Raw genomic sequence first — 15,046 nt, forward strand, 5'->3', positions numbered from 1 at the left:
TAAGAAAATGACAAGAGGGGGGAGGAGCCAAGATGGCCAAATAGGAACAGCTCCAGTCTACAGCTCCCAGTGTGAACGACACAGAAGATGGGTGATTTCTGCATTTCCAACTGAGGTACCGGGTTCATCTCACTAGGGAGTGCCAGACTGTGGGTGCAGGACAGTGGGTGCACTGCACCCTGTGTGAGCTGAAGCAGGGTGAGGCATCGCCTCACCTGGGAAGTGCAAGGGGTCAGGGAATTCCCTCTCCTAGTCAAAGAAAGGGGTGGCAGACGGCACCTGGAAAATCGGGTCACTCCCACCCTAATACTGCACATTTCCAACGAGCTTAACAAATGGCACACCAGGAGATTATATCCCGCGCCTGGCTCAGAGGGTCCTATGCTCATGGAGTCTCATTCATTGCTAGTACAGCAGTCTGAGATCGTACTGCAAGGCAGCAGCGAGGCTGGGGGAGGGGCTCCAGACATTGCCAAGGCTTGAGTAGGTAAACAAGGCAGCTGGGAAACTCGAACTGTGTGGAGCCCACCACAGCTCCAGGAGTCCTGCCTGCCTCTGTAGGCTCCACCTCTGGGGGCAGGGCACAGACAAACAAAGGGCAGCAGTAACCTCTGCAGAGCTAAATGTCCCTGTCTGACAGCTTTGAAGAGAGTAGTGTTTCTCCCAGCACGCAGCTTGAGATCTGAGAATGGGCAGACAGCCTCCTCAAGTGGGTCCCTGACCACTGAGTAGGCCAACTGGGAGGCACCCCCCAGTAGGGGTGAACTGACGCCTCACACGGCCGGGTACTCCTCTGAAACAAAACTTCCAGAGGAACAATCAGGAAGCAGCATTTGCGGTTCAACAATATCTGCTGTTTTGCAGCCGCCACTGCTGATACCCAGGCAAACAGGGTCTGGAGTGGACCTCCAGCAAACTCCAATAGACCTGCAGCTGAGGGTCCTGACTGTTAGAAGGAAAACTAACAAACAGAAAGGACATCCACACCAAAAACCCATCTGTACGTTGCCATCATCAAAGACAAAAGGCAGATAAAACCACAAAGATGGGGAAAAAACAGAACAGAAAAACTGGAAACTCTAAAAATCAGAGCACCTCTCCTCCTCCATAGGAACGCAGCTCCTCACCAGCAACAGAACAAAGCTGGATGGAGAATGACTTTGACAAGTTGAGAGAAGAGGACTTCAGACGATCAAACTACACTGAGCTAAAGGAGGACATTCCAACCCATGGCAAAGAAGTTAAAAACCTTGAAAAAAAATTAGATGAATGGCTACCTAGAATAACCAATGCAGAGAAGTCCTTAAAGGACCTGTTGGAGCTGAAAACCAAGGCATGAGAACTACGTGATGAATGCACAAGCCTCAGTAGCTGATTCAATCAATTGGAAGAAAGGGTATCAGTGATGGAAGATGAAATGAATGAAATGAAGCGAGGAGGGAAGTTTAGAGAAAAAAGCATTAAAAAAAAAATGAACAAAGCCCCCAAGAAGTATAGGACTATGTGAAAAGACCAAATCTACGTCTGATTGGTATACCTGAAAGTGACGGGGAGAATGGAACCAAGTTGGAAAACACTCTGCAGGATAATATCCAGGAGAACTTCCCCAATCCAGCCAGGCAGGCCAACATTCAAATTCAGGAAATACAGAGAATGCCACAAAGATACTCCTCGAGAAGAGCAACTCCAAGACACATAATTGTCAGATTCATCAAAGTTGAAATGAAGGAAAAAATGTTGAGGACAGCCAGAGAGGAAGGTCGGGTTAGCCACAAAGGGAAGCTCATCAGACTAACAGCTGATCTCTCGGCAGAAACTCTACAAGCCAGAAGAGAGTGGGGGCCAATATTCAACATTCTTAAAGAAAAGAATTTTCAACCCAGAATTCCATATCCAGCCAAAATAAGCTTCATAAGTGAAGGAGAAATAAAATACTTTACAGACAAGCAAATGCTGAGAGATTTTATCACCACCAGGCCTGCCCTAAAAGAACTCCTGAAGGGAGCACGAAACATGGAAAGGAACAACCAGTACCAGCCACTGCAAAAACATGCCAAATTGTAAAGACCATCAAGGCTAGGAAGAAACTGAATCAACTAACGAGCAAAATAACCAGCTAACATCACAATGACAGGATCAAATTCACACATAACAATATTAACCTTAAATGTAAATGGGCTAAATGCTCCAATTAAAAGTCACAGACTGGCAAATTGGATTTAGAGTCAAGACCCATCAGTGTGCTGTGTTCAGGAAACCCATCTCACATGCAGAGACACACATAGGCTCCAAATAAAGGGATGGAGGAAGATCTACCAAGCAAATGGAAAACAAAAAAAGGCAGGGTTTGCAATCCTAGTCTCTGATAAAACAGACTTTAAACCAGCAAAGATCAAAAGAGACAAAGAAGGCCATTACATAATGGTAAAGGGATCAATTCAACAAAAAGAGCTATCCTAAATATATATGCACCCAATACAGGAGCACCCAGATTCATAAAGCAAGTCCTTGGTGACCTACAAAGAGACTTAGACTCCCACACAATAATAATTGGAGACTTCAACACCCCACTGTCAACACTAGACAGATCAATGAGACAGAAAGTTAACAAGGATATCCAGGAATTGAACTCAGTTCTGCACCAAGCGGACCTAATAGACATCTACAGAACTCTCCATCCCAAATGAACAGAATATACATTCTTTTCAGCACCACACCACACCTATTCCAAAATTGACCACATAGTTGGAAGTAAAGCCCTCCTCAGCAAATGTAAAAGAACAGAAACTATAACGAACTGTCTCTCAGACCATGGTGCAATCAAACTAGAACTCAGGATTAAGAATCTCACTCAAAACTGCTCAAATACATGGAAACTGAACAACCTGCTCCTGAATGACTACTGGGTACATAATGAAATGAAGGCAGAAATAAAGATGTTCTTTGAAACCAATGAGAACAAAGACACAACATACCAGAATCTCTGGGACACATTCAAAGCAGTGTGTAGAGGGAAATTTATAGCACTAAATGCCCACAAGAGAAAGCAGGAAAGATCTAAAATTGACACCTTAACACCACAATTAAAAGAACTAGAGAAGCAAGAAGAAACACATTCAAAAGCTAGCAAAAGGCAAGAAATAACTAAGATCAGGGCAGAACTGAAGGAAATAGAGACACAAAAAACCTTTCAGCAAAATCAAGGAATCCAGGAGCTGGTTTTTTGAAAAGATCAAGAAAATTGATAGACCACTAGCAAGACTAATAAAGAAGAAAAGAGAGAAGAATCAAATAGATGCAATAAAAAATGATAAAGGGGATATCACCACGGATCCCACAGAAATACAAACTACCATCAGAGAATACTATAAACACCTCTACGCAAATAAACTAGAAAATCTAGAAGAAATGGATAAATTCCTCGACACATACACCCTCCCAAGACTAAACCAGGAAGAAGTTGAATCTCTCAATAGACCAGTAACAGGCTCTGAAATTCAGGCAATAATTAATAATTTACCAACCAAAAAAAGTCCAGGACCGGATGAATTCACAGCGGAATTCTACCAGAGGTACAAGGAGGAGCTGGTACCATTCCTTCTGAAACTATTCCAATCAATAGAAAAAGAGGGAATCCTCCCTAACTCATTTTATGAGGCCAGCATCATCCTGATACCAAAGCCTGGCAGAGACACAACAAAAAAAGGGAATTTTAGACCAATATCCTTGATGAACATTGATGCAAAAATCCTCAATAAAATACTGGCCAACCGAATCCAGCAGCACATCAAAAAGCTTATCCACCATGATCAAGTGGGCTTCATCCCTGGGATGCAAGGCTGGTTCAACCTATGAAAATCAATAAATGTAATCCAGCATATAAACAGAACCAAAGACAAAAACCACATGATTATCTCAGTAGATGCAGAAAAGGCCTTTGACAAAATTCAACAACCCTTCATGCTAAAAACTCTCAATAAATTAGGTATTGATAGGACGTATCTCAAAATAATAAGAGCTATCTATGACAAACCCACAGCCAACATCATACTGAGTGGGCAAACTGGAAGCATTCCCTTTGAAAACTGGCACAAGACAGGGATGCCCTATCTCACCACTCCTATTCAACATAGTGTTAGAAGTTCTGGCCAGGGCAATCAGGCAGGAGAAGGAAATAAAGGGTATTCAATTAGGAAAAGAGGAAGTCAAATTGTCCCTGTTTGCAGATGACATGATTGTATATCTAGAAAACCCCATCGTCTCAGCCCAAAATCTCCTTAAGCTGATAGGCAACTTCAGCAAAGTCTCAGGATACAAAATCAAAATCAGCTACTAAATGGGTGAGAAGCATTTAGTGAGTGCTTAACGCACTCCAGGACGTTGGAATCCAATGATGAACAAGGAAGTGTTCTTCATCAGCCACAACTGTAGGAGACAGACAGCAAGTAGTTAAAATACAAGATCAAAACTACTTTGTCCTGGGTATACCTGGCACCGATTAAGTATCTTTTTTGAGAAGGAAATGTTTCCACAAAGAGGTCAGATAGATTATTTAAAATGGTAAACTGAGGCACAATCAGATATATAGTGTTTATTTGAGTAACAAGCAATTCATGAATTGGGAAACACAAAACCAAAAGAGGGTTAGTGTTTCAATGACAAAGAATCAGAGGCAAAGATTTATAGGATGAATGTGGATGCAAAATAAATACAGTATTTGATTGTTTGCAGCTATAATATCATCTTTTTTGGTTTATGTTGTTGGAAATCCCTAAACTCATGATCATATATTAGTCAGCTGCTTATGATTGGCTGAGACTAAGTTTCGTTTCTGTTCAACATAAGCATTTACCAGAAATGACCCAAGTTAAAATTTTGCTTCTGTTTGCAGTTTAAGCAATGTTAAGGCTATTTTTAATTTTCCGTTGGTTTTGTTTGCTCAGCAATGTTTAGGCCCGGTCTCCATTTTAATTGTGCTTTAAGAATTTTCCCTTTTTAGTTATTTCTTCAGCAAGCTGACAGTGTGACCAAATGGCATAGCATTACTCTCAGTTACCAATGTTGATGTAGTCCTTGGAAAGAAAAGTCAGGAAGATGTTGTTGTCATCATTAATCGTTATGCTGGGGTTCAGAGTTACACAGCTACTGTGAACAATTACTTGGTCCATGTTCATTTCCTTGAGTTGGCTGATCCTAAGGGCAATCTTTTGACATGTGAGTGGCCACTGGAAAGAATAAAAACCCTTGATAGAATGTAATGCACCAGGAGGTAGACACAATAACTATAAGGAGAATAATAGCCAAGGATTGAAAAATTCCTCTGAGCAAAGATTCCCAGGAGTCAAATTTAATCCACTAAAGAAATCAATGCCCATTCAGTATGATATTGGCTGTGGGTTTGTCATAGATAGCTCTTATTATTTTGAGATATGTCCCATCAATACCTATTTTATTGAGAGTTTTTAGCAAGAAGGGTTTTTGAATTTTATCGAAGGCCTTTTCTGCATCTATTGAGGTAATCATGTGATTTACGTCGTTGGTTCTGTTTATATGCTGGATTACATTTTATGATTTGCGTATGTTGAACCAGCCTTGCATCCCAGGGATGAAGCCCACTTGATCATGGTGGATAAGCTTTTTGATGTGCTGCTGGATTCGGTTTGCCAGTATTTTATTGAGGATTTTTGCATCGATGTTCATCAGGGATATTGGATAATCCTGCTGCTATAAAGACACATGCTATAAAGACATCATGCTGCTATAAAGACACATGCACACATATGTTTATTGTGGCACTATTCACAATAGCAAAGACTTTGGAACCAACCCAAATGTCCAACAATGATAGACTGATTAAGAAAATGTGGCACATATAATCTATGGAATACTATGCAGCCATAAAAAATGATGAGTTCATGTCCTTTGTAGGGACATGGATGAAACTGGAAACCATCATTCTCAGCAAACTATCACAAGGACAAAAAACCAAACACCGCATGTTCTCACTCATAGGTGGGAATTGAACAATGAGAACACATGGACACAGGAAGGGGAACATCACACACCGGGGCCTGTTGTGGGGTGGGGGGAGAGGGGAGGGATAGCATTAGGAGATATACCTAATGCTAAATGATGAGTTAATGGGTGCAGCACACCAACGTGACACATGTATACATATGTAACAAACCTGCACGTTGTGCACATGTACCCTAAAACTTAAAGTATAATAAAAAACATTAATGGAGAAGGTGGGACTTGTCTGATGAAAGATTTATATTTGTTTCTTAAGATCCTTTAAATTGGAGGCAATAATTTCTAATTTGTTAACATAGAAACATCTTTATCACTATAAGCAGAATCTTCTTTCACAGTTTTTTTATTTGTACAAATTCATAGGGAACATGTGAATTTTTGTTACATGTACATAATGCACAGTGAAGGGTATTTAGGGTGTCCATCACACAAATACAGTATATTTTTGTTTAACTATAGTCACCCTACTCTGCCATCAAACACTGAACTTATTACTTCTATCTAATTTTATGTTTGTACACTTTAACACAATTCTCTTCATCCACCCTCTACTTTCCCAGTCTCTGCTATCTTTTCACTCTTTTCTACTTCCATGTGATCGAATCTTTCAACTCCCACATATGATATTTCAACTCCCACATGTGATATTGTTCTTTTTGTGCTTGGCTTATTTCACTTAAGATAAAGACCTCCAAGGAGATCTGGCAAGGTGGCCGAATAGGAACAGCTCTGGTCTGCAGCTCCCAGCAAGACCAATGCAGAAGACCAGTGATTTCTGCATTTCCAACTGAGGTATCCTATTCATCTAGGAAGTGGGAGCAGCTCATGTGTTGGGGTGATTGGACCCAACACCAGGTCATGGGGGTGACGAAGTCTGGCAGAGTCAAAGGAATGAGAAAAGACAGTTTGAGAGAGAAAGTGGGCCCAGGGGGCCAACGTGAGTATGGAGGCTGCGAAGGTCCCAAGCTCTGAAAGCCCAGACTATTTATTGGTGATCAAACAAAGAAACAGGTGGTGAGAATGTGGGGTTGAAAGGGAGTATTGCATTAAGCACATGATTTACAGCTGTGATGGTTTAGCATATGCTCTGCTACTTGAGATAATGGAGAGAAGGTTCTTCTAACTCAAGATACAATCGATCCTGGGAGAGCAAGAAGCAAGGAGCCAGCACCTAGACACATTCCAGAGGCCATGAGGGGTTTTATGCCCTGAGCCCTGGATTCTATCCAAGCCACGAGGGGTTTTATCCCCTGGGCTTAGATTATGGTGCATCAGGGTAGCCTTCCACCCTTTAGCACAGAGCTTGGTGTTCCAAAGGCCAAGAGAAGTTTCAGACCCCGGACCCTGGACAGGTTCCAAGACTTTTTTACATTATGTCAGACATGCAAGCCCTGCCTCAGTTTTTCCCAACACTCAGCTTTTCCCAACATACCCCCCTTTTCTTTTTCATAAAACCACCACAGCTGTCATTGCTTGTTCTTGATGGCAGCTTTCTCTTCAGAGGCGGTTTCCTCTTCAGAGGCAGCTTCTGCATCTGCAGACTAAAAGGAGACAGCACAAGCACACAACAACCAGAAAGACACCCACAATGTAGAGCCTCCAATGGCCTTCAACTATAAATCTTTTGGAACGGGATAAGAGTTTTTTAAGGATCTCAGTTACAATATAAATACATGGTGATGTTTCCCATAGTCTATTTAGAGACAGAGGGATCAAACTCCTTCCCTGGCTTTAATTATCAAGATAGTTATATTTTTATCAAAGGTTGAATTAATGCAGGTAAACAAGCAACATTCAGGGCATGTAATAAAGTGTGTATTATATCAAGAGTAACATTTCCTATTGCTAGCACGACTTTGAATTCAAAAGGTCCTGCTAGAGAGAAAAGAAAGAGCATTTTCATCCTTACCTCCTTCCCCTCTATTCCTTTTATATTTGTCCTCTCAGATTTTGATTGGACTTTGAGCCATAGCTAATTTCCATAATTCAGAATGTTCTTGTCTGTCCCTGCAAATCTCTGCTTGTCTTTGCTAGTCTCTACCTTTGTACCTCTTTAGGGCACTAACCTTATATTGCTAGTCTTTGCTTTTGTACCTCACTGACCAGTACCTCTTTAGGGTACTGACCAATACCTCTTTAGGGTACTGACCTTATATTGCTGGTCTTCATCTATCCGTATCTGTCCCTGTCTGTCCCTATGGTACCTGTTAGTTCCTGCAAGTCCCTGTCTTTTCCTACCTATCTCTACTTATCTCTATCTCTACTTACTTATCTCTATCTCTATTTACCTCTATCTCTATCTCTAGTTATGTCTATCTGTGTCTCTATTTATGTCTATCTCTATTTATGTCTATCTCTATTTATGTCTATCTCTACTTACTTATCTCTACATCTTCCTGGAAACCTTTCTTTTGACCCACATCAGCATCATCCTCAATTTCTTGGAACGAATTGTTGATCATGGCAATTAACATATTTAGCAAAACAATGACCATTGTAACATTATAGACTCCATAAACAACATAACCAATGTTTTCAATGAATTTGTGGTTATAGTTGATGATCACTGATTTCACTTCAGAAAGTCCAAATATAGCCCAGAACATTGTCTTAAAACTCTCTTCAATGTTGTGAAGGCTTCATTTTGTTTTGCACCAATGCAGTAGGAGTAGAGGTTGAACATTCCAATCATAAAGGCCACAAACACCGTAATGAATATGACCATGAACCTGAAGATGTCTTTGACTGCTCCTCCAGGTGACATCTGCAGAGGTCCAAAGCTTTCATTTGCTGGCAAAATACAAGCTATCCCAGAGAAACTCAAAACCACAGCAACTGCACAAAGACCTTCAGACACCACCCAAGGATCAGAGGGGACCCACTCCCTCCTGGCCAAATTGTAGTGTTTCACATTATCTCCCAGTGTTACTTCTGTCAAGTCCTTCAAAGTTTCATTTGCATCAGTGATGCTTTGGGCTTTGGAAGCATGCCAGAACGCCCTGAATCTTGCAATGAACAATGCTGTGAAAATCGCTAACGTACCAAAATCAAGCATATTCCACAACTCAAACAAATATTCCTTGGGGCCTTGAGTCCAAATTTCTTTACATTCAGTCCCATATCATGCCTCTGTGCTCATTAAATCTGTTTTTCTCCAGCAGAAGCAGGTTAACTGTGAAACTGAAGCTTCAAGATGACTTTACTTTCCCAGGCTCCTTCTAAGTCCTCACTTTGTCTTCTTTTTCTCTAAATGAGGCCTTCTGAATAAACAAGCCTCAGATTCCACTGGGTCTTACCCCATGCCTCACCCTCTTCATAATAAGTGCCTTAAGAAATTCAAGTAAGCAGAATGTTTGCTTTCACTTTGTCCCATTGTTACCCTGTTTCTTCCAAGTGCTCAGCTTTCCTGACGAGCTTCTTTCAGTGGTCCTCAGGTGTCCTTTGACGATGCATCCTCCACTTTCACATGCTCTAGCATTCCTTCACTGGGGTCTTGGTCACCCCAAGTTGGGCAGCCAGGAATGTTGGGGTGATTGGTCCCAACACCAGGTGGTGGGGGTGACAAAGTCTGGTGGAGTCAAAGGAATGAGTAAAGACAGTTTGAGAGAGAAAGTGGGCCCAGGGCGCCAACGTGAGTAATGGAGGCTGTGAAGGCCCTGAGCTCTGGAAGCCCAGACTATTTATTGGTGATCAAACAAAGAAACAGGTGGTGAGAAAGTGGGGTTGAAAGGGAGCATTGCATTAAGCACATGATTTACAGCTATGACAGTTTAGCATATGCTCTGCTACTTGAGATAATGGAGAGAAGGTTCTTTTAACTCAAGATACAATCGATCCTGGCAGAGCAAGGAGCAAGGAGCCAGCAAGTCTAGACACATTCCAGAGGCCATGAAGGGTTTTATGTCCTGGGCTTACATTATAGTGCATCAGGGTAGGCTTCTACCCTTTAGCACAGAGCTTGGTGTTCCAAAGGCCAAGAGAGGTTTTAGACCCCGGACCCTGGACAGGTTCCAAGACTCTTTTACATTGTGTCAGACATGTAAGCCCTGCCTCAGCTTCTCCCAACACTCAGCTTTTCCCAGCACCATGGAGGGTGAGCGTCACCTCACCCAGGACGTCTAAGCAGCCAGGGGCCTCCCTCCCACAGCCAAGGGAAGTCGTGAGGGACTGTGCTATTTTGCCCAGATAGAACTACACTTTTCCCATGGTTTTTGCAATCCACAGACCAGGAGATTCCCTCGTGTGCCTACACCACCAGGGCCCTGGGTTTCAAGCACAAAACTGGGTGGCTATTTGGGCAGACACAGAGCTAGCTGCAGGAGTGTTTTTTCACACCCCAGTGGCACCTGGAACCCCAGTGAGACAGAACAGTTCACTCCCCTTTAGAGAGGGCTGAAGCCAGGGAGCCAAGTGGTCTCGCTCAGCAGGTCCCAATCCCTTGGAGAACAGCAGGCTAAAAGCCACTGGCTTGAAATTCTCACTGCCAGCCCAGCAATCTGAAGTTGACCTGGGATGATGGAACTTGCTGGGGGGAGGGGCGTCTGCCATTACTGAGGCTTGAGTAGGCAGTTTTCCTCTGACAGTGAAAATACAGTCATGTATCCCTTAACAGGGATACCTTCTGAGAAATGCATTATTAAGTGGTTTCATTGTTGTGTGAAATCATAAAGCGTATATACACAAATGTACATGGTACTGCCTATTACACACCAAGGCTACATAGCCTACTGTTGGGTATAGCCTATTGCTCCTAGGCCACAAATCTGTACAGAATGTTGCTGTACTGAATACTGCAGACAATTGTAACACAGTGGTAAGTATTTGTATATCTAAACACACATAAACACAGAAAATGCACAGTATAAAATATGGTATACAAGATAAAAAATTGTATACCTGTATAGGGCACTTACCATAAATGGAGCTTGAAGGACTGAAAGTTCCTCTGGATGAGTCAGTGAGTGACAGGTGAGTGAATGTGAGGGCCTAGGACATTAGTGTACCCTACTGTAGACTTTATAAACACTGTACATGTAGACTATATTAAATTTATAAAAGATATTTTCTTTTTTCAATTTATTTTATTTTGTTTTTTATTATAGTTTAAGTTCTGGGATACATGTGCAGAACGTGCAGATTTGTTACATAGGTATACATGTGCCATGGTGCACCTATCAACCCGTCATCTATGTTTTAATAATATTCATTGTGCTATAAATTTCCCTCTTAACACTGCTTTAGCTGTGTCCCAGAGATTCTGGTACATTGTCTGTTTGTTCTTATTGGATTCAAAGAACTTCTTTACTTCTACCTTAATTTTGTTATTTACCCAGTAGTCATTCTGGAGCAGGTTGTTCAGTTTCCATGTTGTTGTACAGTTTTGAGTGAGTTTCTTAATCCTGAGTTCTAATTTGATTGCACTGTGGTCTGAAAGATTGTTTGTTATGATTTCTGTTCTCTTGCATTTGCTGAGGAGTGTTTTACTTCCAACTATGTGGTCGATTTTAGAATAAGTGCTATGTGGTGCTTAGAAGAATGTATATTCTATAGATTTGGGGTGGAGAGTCCTTTAGATGTCAATTAGGCCTGCTTGTCCAGAGCTGAGTTCAAGTCCTGGATATCCTTGTTAATTTTCTGTCTCATTGATCTGTCCAACCTGTATGGGGTGCACATATATTTAGGATAATTAGCTCTTTTTGTTGCATTGATCCCTTTACCATTATGTAATGCCCTTCTTTGTCTTTATTTATCTTTGTTGGTTTAAAGTCTGTTTCATCAGAGAATAGAGTCGCAACCCCTGCTTTTCTTTTCATTTTTTTTTTTTTTTTGCTTTTCATTGGTTTGGGAAATATTCCTCCATCCCTTTATTTTGAGTCTATGTGTGTCTTTGCACTTAAGATGGGTCTCCTGAATACAGCACATTGATAGGTCTTGACTCGTTACTCAGTTTGCCAGTCTGTGTCTTTTAATTGGGGCATTTAGCCCATTTACATTTAAGATTTTAAGCCCCACATGCTTTAGGTATTTCTTCTAATGCTATCCCTCCCCTTGCCCCGCACCCCCTTACAGGACCCAGTGTGTGATGTTCCCCTCCCTGTGTCCATGTGTTCTCATTGCTCAACTCTCATTTATGAGTGGGAACATGCAGTGTTTGGTTTTCTGTTCTTGCATTAGTTTGCTGAGAATGATGGTTTCCAGCTTCATCCATGTCCCTGCAAAGGACATGAACTCATCCTTTTTTATGGCTGCATAGTATTCCATAGTGTATACAGGCCGTGTTTTCTTTATCCTGTCTATCACTGATGGGCATTTGGGTTGGTTCCAAGTCTTTGGTATTGTAAATAGTGCTGCAATAAACATACATGTGCATGTGTCTTTATAGTAGAATGATTTATAATCCTTTGGGTATATACCCAGTAATGGGATTGCTGGGTCAAATGGTATTTCTGGTTCTAGATCCTTGAGGAATCACCACACTGTCTTCCACAACAGTTGAACTAATTTATACTCCCACCAACAGTGTAAAAGCATTCTTATTTCTTCACATCCTCACCAGCATCTGTTATTTCCTGACTTTTTAATGATCACCATTCTAACTGGTGTAAGATGGTATCTCATTGTGGTTTTGATTTGCATTTCTCTAATGACCAGTGATGATGAGCTTTTTTTCATATGTTTGTTGGCTGCATAAATGTCTCATTTTGAAATGTGTCTGTTCATATCCTTCACCCACTTTTTGATGGGGTTGTTTGTTTTTTTTCCTGTAAATTTGTTTAAGTCTCTTGTAGATTCTGCATATTAGCCCTTTGTCAGATGGATAGATTGCAAAAATTTTCTCCCATTCTGTAGGTTGCCTGTTCACTCTGATGATAGTTTCTTTTGTTGAGTAGAAGCTCTTTAGTTTAATTAGATCCCATTTGTCAATTTTGGCTTTTGTTGCCATTGCTTTTGGTGTTTTAGTCATGAAGTCTTTGCCCACGCCTATGTCCTGAATGGTATTAATAGCCTAGGTTTTCTTCTAGTGTTTTATGGTTTTAGGTCTTATGTTTAAGTCTAACTCATCTTGAGTTAATTTTTGTATAAGGTGTAAAGAAGGGGTCCATTTTCAATTAAATTAAACTTAGGTTACTGTAACCTTTTTATTTTCTAAACTTTTTATTTAAATTTTTAACTCTTGTAATAACACAATTTAAAACACAAACGCATTGAACAACTGCACAAAAAATTTTAAAATATTCTTATTCTATAAGCTTTTGTCTTTTTCTACTTTTCAAACTTTTTGTTAAAAACTAAGGCACAAACACACACATTAGCTTAGGCCTACACATGGTCAGGATCATGAATTTCATTGTCTTCCACCTCCATACCTTTTCCTGCTGGAAGTTCTTCAGGGGCAATGGCACACATTGAACTGCCATCGTCTGTGATAACAATGACTTATTCTGGAATAGCTCCTGAAGAACCTGCCTGAGGGGCTATTTACAATGAACTTTTTTTATAAGTAGAAGGAGTATACTCTAAAACAATGATTTAAAATATAGTAAATACATAAACCAGTAACATAGTCATTTATTATTACAATCAAGTATTATGTACTGTAAATAATTGTATGTTCTATATGACTGGCAGTTTTTAACACCAATGTCACCACAAACATGTGAATAACGTGTTGCACTATGACATTCAATAGCTACAGTGTCACTAGGTGATAGGAATTTTTTAGTCCGATGATAACCTTATGAAGCCACTGTAGTATATGCAGCCCTTAATTGATCAAAATGACATGATGCAGTGCATGACTATACCCAGTTTATATGAGCACTTATTTTTCTCTAGGCCAATTAAATGTAGTAATTTTAATATTATTTCTAATAATATTAACCATAGGTAGAATAAAATTACATACAAATAACATACACATATGTAGACATATATAAACATATGAACAGATGCAAATAGAGTCGTGGCATCTGTTCTAAAGGTTTAGTCATGTATCAGGCACAATAATGTAAAACTCATTAGTTGGGTTCAAACTATGTTCTTGACAGTTAAAGTTACCTGTTCAGATGGCTAAAGACTTTAATTAACATTTGTGGAAAAGGCATAAAATGTTTTCTGTTTGTCTGTTTATTTCTAAAAGGTTCCTCTTTTTTTCCCTACTTGTGAATGATTTCTCTGATGCTTGCATTTAGAAGATTTAGACATCTCAAAGGCACAGAGGAAGGATGTTATGTTTTCTCCAGGAGTTTTGGGACATATTTGCCTATTATCAGAAGTCAATCTTATTGAGACTGCAGATTACATTTTACGTGAGTGACTGAGGAGACATCCAGTGTATTTCCAATTAGTCTTTCTTCTTTTTATTCGTAGGTGGATGCTTTTACCATAACTTGGGAGTGTGTATGAGACCAAAAGTTAAATTTAGTTGTTCTACATACCCCTGACTCATTTGAAGATCTAATTTTTTAAGGAAGTTGGTATTGATGAGGTTCAGATGGAAAAGACAAGAGATCAAAGAGGTTAGTAGGTTCAGAATAGTTTTCTATTAGCACACTGCAAAGATTTCCTTAAAGGGCAATTTTCTGAGTCATTCTGTCTTTTGGAATCCTTTGTACACAAATCAAAAAATGTATCTCATTGTATTTGAGCCATTTGGGATTTCCCCACCCCCCCGCCCCGCCCTTTTTTTCCTAATGTACCCATAGATAAAAAATTTCATCTACATTAAAACTTTCTCATTGTGGCCACGGTAACTCTAAGTTATCTTCCTGAGATGCACTCATTTCTCTAGAAATGCACAGGTTCTGGGTCCATAATTTTTAAACCTAAAATGCATTGGAGTTACAGACAGAGGAGTCCCAGACTCCTTAGATTTTGATGAACACATAATTCTCTGTTCTAAAATTCTACTTACCAGAGGCCCTTAACTGGAACCAGTCCAGTTCCTGTTGAAAACACAGTTGAACCTTTGAAATCCAACCCAGATTTTGGTTAGACCTAGTCTAGAAGCTAG

Source organism: Gorilla gorilla, chromosome 6, assembly GCF_029281585.2.
Source record: "Gorilla gorilla gorilla isolate KB3781 chromosome 6, NHGRI_mGorGor1-v2.1_pri, whole genome shotgun sequence".
Classification (NCBI taxonomy): Eukaryota; Metazoa; Chordata; class Mammalia; order Primates; family Hominidae; genus Gorilla; species Gorilla gorilla.